Source organism: Bos indicus x Bos taurus, chromosome 13 (genome assembly GCF_003369695.1).
Source record: "Bos indicus x Bos taurus breed Angus x Brahman F1 hybrid chromosome 13, Bos_hybrid_MaternalHap_v2.0, whole genome shotgun sequence".
Taxonomy (NCBI): Eukaryota; Metazoa; Chordata; class Mammalia; order Artiodactyla; family Bovidae; genus Bos; species Bos indicus x Bos taurus.
In genome coordinates, this window is record NC_040088.1 from 59,484,435 (window position 1) to 59,491,918 (window position 7,484).

Consider the following 7,484-nt stretch of genomic DNA (forward strand, 5'->3'; position numbering starts at 1 on the left):
GTTTAATCAACAACAGTTCTATCACTTAGCAGAGGAGAATTTTCTGGGGGAAATACAAATACACAAGGTATTTCAAGGCCTCGGAAAGGGAAGAAGGCAGATGCCTGATTGTTTTAGGATTTTTCCCAAGGTAAACTATTCTTTTACCCAAGGGAAAGAGAAACAAATATTTTCTTCTATCATCCTCCTTTTTCTCTGCTAAGCAGCAAACACAAAAGTAATCTGAGTAAAGGTAGCATAGGGCTTCGGTCCCTCGCTTTTTGGAACCAGGGACCAGTTTTGTGGAAGACAGTTTTTTCACGGATGGGGGTGAGCGGGTGGTTTCGGGATGGTGCAAGCACATCACGTTTGTTGTGCACTTTATCTCTATTATTGTTACATCAGCTCCACCTCAGACCATCAGGTGTTAGATCCCAGAGGCTGGGGACCCCTGCCATAGGGGACAGATTTGCAAGTGACAGAACACATCTGTATCTTGACTGTGGTGGGTGTTACATGAATATATACATGTGATAAAACGGCATGAAATGAATGCACACATACAAGTGCGTGCAAAACTAGTGAAATCTGAATACGGTGGGTGCACTGTGCCAATGTGAATTCTCTGGTTGTGACACTGTAGTCTTACAAGATGTTACCCTTGAGGGAAGAAGTGGGGTGATGAGTATAAGAGATCTCACTGTATTCTTTCTTATGATTGCATGTGAGTCTACAATTATCTCAAATATAAAGGTTTTTAAGAGAAAAAATAAGTTTAAATCTTCAAAATAGATTTTCTTCTCTTCCTTTTATTTTGTATCTTTACAAGATGATGGACATTCACTAAACTGTGGTCATCGTTTCACAATATAGGTAAGTCAAATCGTTATGCTATCCACCCTAAACTTATACAGTGCTGCCTGTCAATTACATATCAATAAAACTAGAAGAAAATTAATCTTACAAATGGATCTTTTTAAATTCCTGGTGCAGTTGTTGACCAAACTCACCCTGTGATTTCCCATTGCCTTTGTTTATCTAGTTTGTCTTCAATTTGTCTTCAATTCTCATATATACCTTTTTATTTTTTCCCTACCTGAAAAAAAAGCTTACCCTTTATGATGCAGCTTCAAAAACTCTTCTACAGATTTTTCTCTGACTCTGCTCACCTAACAGAATAAGTCTTACCTTTGCTTCCTTAGTACCTGGAATAGATTAATAAAAGCTGGTACATATTGAGCCCTTACGGTACACCAGGCACTTTAATCTTTACAACAAGTCAGTGAGCAAGACATCGTACTCTCGCCGTTTGACTGACGGAGGAATTGAGGCATTGAATTTGCCCAGTGTCACACAGAGAGCAGGTGGCAGAGTCAGCTTACGTAGCTGACCAGTCTAACTCCAGAGCCCACAGGGCAACTGATATGCATCCTGCCTTTTCTATGAACCACTGGTTATCGCTTAGCACATGGTATTGAGGTATTTAATTCTCAACTCTCTCCCTTCTTCCAAAGGAAGAGTTGCCCACACTAGCTTTCTCCCCTTCTTCATCCCCCATTCATTAGGATCTGGGTTTTGTTCCCATCACTCCCTTGAAACTAGAATTTGGCTCTCTATATCCACAAGATTCAACCAACCACGGATCAAAAATATTTGAGGGACTTCCCTGGTGGTCCACTGGTTAAAAATCCACCTTGCAATGCAAGAGACACAGGTTCAATCCCTAGCTGGGGAACAAAGATCCCACATGTGGTGGAGAAACTAAGTCCATGCACTGCAAGGAAAGATCCCACATAATGCAAGGAAGAGCTCACATGCCACAACTAAGACCCAACACGGCCAAATAAATATCTTTATATTTGAAAGAAACCCAGAAAGTTCCAAAAAGTAAGACTTGGATTTGCCACTCACCTGTGAACTATTCCCATAGTATTTACACTGCATTAGGTATTCTAAATAATCTAAGGGCTTCCCTGACAGCTCAGTTGGTAAAGAATCCACCTGCAATGTAGGAGACCCCGGTTCGATTCCTGGGTCAGGAAGATCTGCTGGAGGAGGGATAGGTACCCACTCAAGTATTCTGGCCTGGAGAATGCCATGGACTGTATAGTCTAATCAAATAGATTAATAAACTAATCTAAATAATCTAAGGATGATTTAAAGTCTATAATACGGTGTGCCTAAGTTATATCGGAGAAGGCAATGGCACCCCACACCGGTACTCTTGCCTGGAAAATCCCATGGATGGAGGAGCCTGGTAGGCTGCAGTCCATGGGGTCACTAGGAGTCGGACACGACTGAGCAACTTCACTTTCACTTTTCACTTTCATGCATTGGAGAAGGAAATGGCAACCCACTCCAGTGTTCTTGCCTGGAGAACCCCAGGGACAGGGGAGCCTGGTGGGCTGCCATCTCTGGGGTCGCACAGAGTCGGACATGACTGAAGCGACTTAGCAGCAGCAGCAGCAGCAGGTTATATAGGAGCACAGTACCACTTTATATAAGAGACTTGAGCATCTGTGGACTTTGGTATCCTGGGGGTTGGGAGTGGAGGGAGGGCTGGTCCTGGAGCCAATGCCCCAGGGAGACTAAGGAACAATTATATACTCACCATGGTCACCAGTGACCTAAAGGTTCTCAACACTTTTCTGTTTTCTCCTGACTTCTCAGTTGTGTCAGGCACTTCTGAGCCCTCTCCCTGTCTAGAAACAATCTCTTCCCTTGGTTCCCCTGAGCCCCTGCTTTCTGTTTCTTCTACTATTGGCTGCTCCCCCATCTCCTTAGTCTCCTTGGCTGCCAACCCTTAAACTTTCATCCCTTCCTTTCCCTGCCCCAGTTCATTCTTAATGTTCATCCCTTTTCCCTCTACATCCTCTTCCTAGGTAGTCTCCTCCACTCCCAATTATTTCTTCCAACCCAGATATTTCTTTCGACCTTAACATCCATAAAGCCAGGTGTTTCTACCCCCAACTCTATTTTTTCCTATGTAGACCTTTACCACAGCACCTCTTTTTTAAATTTATTTTTTCTTAGCACCTGGCATAGAGCAGGTGTTCAATAAATGTATTTTTTAATAAGAGAACTTAGGTAAAAACAGATTAGAGGGTATTTTGGTAAATCAGGCCAAAATGATGATGCTATAAACCATAAAACTCTGCTGGAGAAGAAACTGGATTTAAAGACAGAACAGGCCGGCCTTTGGGGACTGATTAAATGCAGAGCTGGAAGCGAGAAACAAACATTAACTTACATGTGTCTGGCTGTAAAGTGTGCAAAGAGAGAAGGTTGGCCCTCTTCTTTGGTCAGCTTTCCAGATAATTGCCAATATTTCATTTTATTTTGTTTTGTGCTGAATAAGAAAGATGTAGGGCTTCCCAGGTGGCGCTAAGTGGTAAAAAACCTGCCTGCCAATGCAAGAAACACAAGAGATGCTGGTTCAATCCCTGGATAGGAAAGATCCCCAGGAGAAGGAAATGGCAACCACTCCAGTATCCTTGCCTGGAAAATTCTATGAACAGGGGAGCCTGGCAGGCTACAGTCCATGGAGTTGCAAAAGGAGGAAGATCTTCTCCCTAAGCCGTTAGTTAACTGCACCAGCTCCACCAGCCTATAAGCTCCATGAGAACAGAGATCCTGGCTGTCTTGTCCGGGGACCAGGATATCCCAGGCATGCAACAAATATGTATCATCTTCTGCTGAGTATCTTCTATGTACCAGGAACTACACTACATGCTTTACGTATATTTTCTTTTTAAGAAATATTTATCTATTTATTTGGTTGTGCCAGGTCTTAGCTATGGCACTCAGGATCTTTGATCTTCACTGAGGCATGCGGGGTCTTTAGTTTCATCATTTGGGATCTTGTTCCCCGACCAGGATTGAACCCAGGTTCCCTGCATTGGGATTAGGGAGTCTTAGCCACTGGACCACCAGGGAAGTCCTTATATTTTATTTTCTTCTTTAATACTCTCTACAATTCTGACACCAAATTCTGATGTGTGGGGTTTTCATCCCACACCAAGCAATTCCTGAACACCAACCGAATGTCCTGTAATTCAACTCAGTTCTGACACTATCTCCTTGAAGATAGATAGTGTCAGACCCAATGGGTTAAGGGCTCAGTCTTACAAGACTGCCGCTCACTAAAACGCCCATGTCAAGCCCAAGTTATCACCTATGCTTCAGACTTGGGCTATAGATTCAAGGTCCTACAACTGCTCTTTGGTCCTCTTGATTTGCTAGAGCAGCTTACAGAACTTAGAGAAATATTTTACTCTGAGTTCAGTTTGTTATAAGAGGATGTGACTCAGGAAGAACCCTGTGGTACAGATGTTTAGGGCAGGGTACAGGCTAAGGGCACAGAGCTCCCAAGGCCTCTGGGTAGACTACTCTCCCTGAATCCCCAGTGTGTCCACCGACCTGGAAGCTTTCTTAACTCCATCCTTTGAGGTTTTTATTGAAGACTCATTAGCTGCTTTCCTGATGGCTCAGAGGTAAAGAATCCACCTGCCAAGCAGACATGGGTTCCATCTCTGTGTTGGGAAGATCCCCTGGAGTAAGAAATGGCAACCTGCTCCAGCATTCTTGCCTGAAGAATCCCATGGACAGAGGAGCCTGGTGGGCTACAGTCCATGAGGTCACAAAAGAGTTGGACACGACTTAGCAACTAAACAACAACAAGAGGCTTCATTACTCAGCATGATTGATTAAATCATTGGCCACTAGGAACTGATTTGACTTCCAGCCCCACTGCCCCTCCCCAGAAGTCAGGGACTGGGACTGAAAGTTCCAACTCTCCAGTCACGTGGTTGCTTCTCCTGGCAACCAGCCCCCATCCTCAGGTACAATTCAAAAGTCACCTCATTCATGTTACAGAAAACATTGTGCTTGTTCTCTCATCCCAGGAAATTCTGAGTGTTTTAGGAGTTCTGTGCCAGAAACTGTACAAAAACCAAACGTATATTTTTTACTATGCATCACAGTATCACACTCATCAAAAAAAAAGAAAAAGACTCATTTCAGGAGTGAAGATGGTTTGGAAGGTTTAGTTGGCTTGTTCAAGTTTGTACTGCAAGTAAAGTAGCTAAGGCAGGAGTTAAACGTAAATGGGCCTTTAAATCAACTATACCTCAATTTTTAAAAAATTGTTTAAGTGGGGGGGAAAATAGCTAAATGGGTCTGATTCCAAAGGCTGCCCTTTAATGGAATGCTATATATCCTTCGTGTGTGTGTGTGTGTGTCAGTCGCTCAGTCATGTCCAACTCTTTGAGACCCCCTGAACCGTAGCCCGCCACACTCCTCTGTCCATGGAATTCTCCAGGCAAGAATACTGGAGTGGGTTGCCATTCCCTTCTCCAGGGGATCTTCCTGACCCATGGATCGAACCCAGGTCTCCTGCATTGCAGGCAGATTCTTCCAGAGAAATAAATTTGTATAATAGGGAAGAAACTTTGTCTACTATTATAAGTTTATTACTAAAAGGATGTTGCCTATAAGCTTAAATCGTACATAGTAGCCCATCTCTGGGAACCCTGCCTCCCAGGTAATGATCTTTAAGCCAAATTACCTCTGTTTACTTCACAGGAAGATCCTGAAGAGGCCCATCTGTGAACGACTGCACAGAGGAAGAAACTAACAGATCCCCTCCAGAGTGTGGCCGGACCAGGACTTCATCCCTCCTCTTTTAGTGTAAAAGAAGCCTGAATTCTAACTTGGGCAAGATGCTCCTTTAGAACATGAGTTTGCCATCTTCTCTGTCTTCTGACTTGCAGAATAAAATTGCTGTTCCTTGCCCAACTCCTCGTATCCTGATTGACTGACCTGTCCTGCAGTGAGTGTGATGAGCTTGAACTTAGTAACACATTTTGGTGAGGCCAGCCAGGAGTCCTTCTGCTTGTGACCAGCTGGCCTGGCAATGAGGAACTCTCAGGTAAGGCCATAGCAGCTGCTGGCGCCACTTGTCGTAAGTATCTTCCCTTCAGAATTACCCAAAGCAACCCTGGCTGCCCCAGCGCTTGGCAACTGGAGCAAGGAATTGGCATCTGGGAGCCGAGGGGCTCCATACAGTAGGGTAAGTGCTCTGGTATGTATAGACAGAACTTTAATTTGCTTCTTTTGGGGTCTTTTCCCCTCCAGAATAAGCTGATTTGTTTTATTTTAGAGTGGGGTACCCTGTTGGAGAGAGAAAATAATTGCTGGGCTTTTACCCAGTTTGTGGACTAGTTTATTTGGATGCTAACATTTGTTTGTCTTGTATTTAGCAATGCTTGGCCTCGGTACCTGTTAGGATCTCTGCAAGAAGGTTTCGGCAGGGTTATCTGAGACCTTGTGTGCTGCGTAGCATCACCCTTGCTGTGTTAATTATGTCGTTGGCGGGCTCCTGTGTTGTTGGCCCAGTTCCAACAGCTCTCCAAAGAGTCATGTTGCAAGAGGGGTTGAGTTGATGGTTCTTGCGATATATAAAGCCCTCAGACCAAACTTGAAAGTTTATTCAGGATATTCTATTTTGTTCTTTGGGTTTGTTTTTTTTTATAATTTTGTTTTGGTACCATTTCTCCATTTACAGACTGATGTCAAGTGGAAGAAAGGAACTGCAACCAAAAAACCTGTCTGTTCTTGTCTGAATGTGGGACATTTTCAGGGAGAAGACAAAGATTCCACCTGGTTCCTTAAATCACCAAAAGACCCATCCAAGAATTCAGCCTGGTTGGTTGATGCCAAAGCAAAAGGGCTTCCATTTAATGGTTAGAGATGATTGATTGCTCTTTGTGGCTTTATGGTGGCCTTTGGATGGCTCTATAGCTATTCTGTGAAGAATGATGAAATCAATCCTCTAATGGGCAAGCATTTGAGCTATTGCATTAGTGTAGGAGGAGGTCAGACAGTCGTCACCTCGTGGTAAAAGGAACCCACGGGAAAATCTTCACACAGGAAGGAAGTAAAAGGAGTGCATGAGGGCTAAGTTGCTTCGGTCGTGTCCCACTCTTTGTGACCGCATGGACTGTAGCCCGCCAGGCTCTTTGGTCTATGGGATTCTCCAGGCAAGAATACTGGAATGGATTGCCATGCCCTCCTCCAAGGGTTCTTCCCAAGCCAGGGTTGAATCTGCAGCTCTTACGTCTCCTGCATTGGCAGGTGGATTCTTTACCACTAGTGCCCCAAAAAGGAAGCCCAAAAAAGGTGGGTGAGGCTGTATTGCTGCAACCTCCTGCTGAGCTGGCCGTCCCAGCTGCTCCAGGGGTTATGCCATCCAGCCCCAGTTCCCAACACTGGGGCTTGGGAAGTGCTTGGACTGGCTCTCTCTCCTTATCGGGATCAGCTGGAAAATCCTTTCTTAGCTCCTGGGGCACGGGGCCCTGGTCTGGTATCCCCGTCTAAGACCCAACAGAGCACACAGTTTGGGCCAGGAGCCATTCCCAGGGCAAGGCACTTTCCCTTACGTTGTATCCCGGAAGGCAGCGGTCCCCAGTCTTTTTGGCACCAGGGACTAGTTTCATGGAAGACAG

At 44.7% G+C, this 7,484-nt stretch overlaps 1 long non-coding RNA gene across 1 annotated transcript in view; it reads left to right on the top strand.

Annotated features, from left to right (window-relative positions):
- LOC113903591 overlaps positions 1-5,775 on the top strand; it is a 331,888-nt gene extending 326,113 nt beyond the window's left edge. Inside the window, exon 4 of the long non-coding RNA XR_003514196.1 lies at positions 5,563-5,775. This is a non-coding gene — a long non-coding RNA (uncharacterized LOC113903591). The remainder of the gene's footprint in view (positions 1-5,562) is intronic.
- The last annotated feature ends 1,709 nt before the right edge of the window (positions 5,776-7,484 follow it).